This window comes from Sinocyclocheilus grahami, unplaced genomic scaffold, assembly GCF_001515645.1.
Source record: "Sinocyclocheilus grahami isolate Dianchi unplaced genomic scaffold, SAMN03320097.WGS_v1.1 scaffold205.1, whole genome shotgun sequence".
Taxonomy (NCBI): Eukaryota; Metazoa; Chordata; class Actinopteri; order Cypriniformes; family Cyprinidae; genus Sinocyclocheilus; species Sinocyclocheilus grahami.
This window is the reverse complement of record NW_015505384.1, coordinates 39,233-39,909: the sequence shown is the minus strand read 5'-3', so window position 1 is coordinate 39,909 and position 677 is coordinate 39,233.

The following is a 677-nucleotide window of genomic DNA, read 5'->3' as shown; positions in this document are numbered from 1 at the left end:
GCAAATAGTTTTACCATTTATGGTACATTGTTATTTTTCTAGTTATATACTTTTGGCGGCTTATTAATCAGAAGTCTTGCACATTTATTGGAACTGCCGGCTAACAAAATTGCACTAAATTAACATGTGAAATTAACAGCCCTAAATTATTTATATTGTTTTTACCAGTGACAGTTTGAACGTCTTTGTTCTGAAAGGCGTTAAATCGCTGGGTGCTGTCAGTTCACTTCCACTGGTTGTTTGTAGGTGTATCCAATGGACGGGATCACGTGAGCTCCACTGTCCGCGCTCCCTCTGGTCTATGTTGCTCATGTCGTCTCAAATATCTTACTATTATTTAAAAAGCCAATCCCTGTCAATTTGAGTTTTTATCTTAGTCAGTCTCAACTGCGACAAGTAACAAAACTGGTTCGTATTGCTGCAGCGTTGTGTTATGTAGCCCCGCCCACAGCGAAATCTCATTGGTCCAAAATCTCACTATCTATATACTATGAGGAACAGAAAAGTCTCAACTTTGGCAAAATTGTTTGTAGCCTTACATCATTTTATATTATAATAAATATAATTTTTGAATATGGCTTGTAGGCTTACACGTCTCCATTGTTGACCCGTTTCTTCTGCCAACGATATAGTCTAAAACAGGGGTGCCCAAACTCGGTCCTGGAGGGCCGATGTCC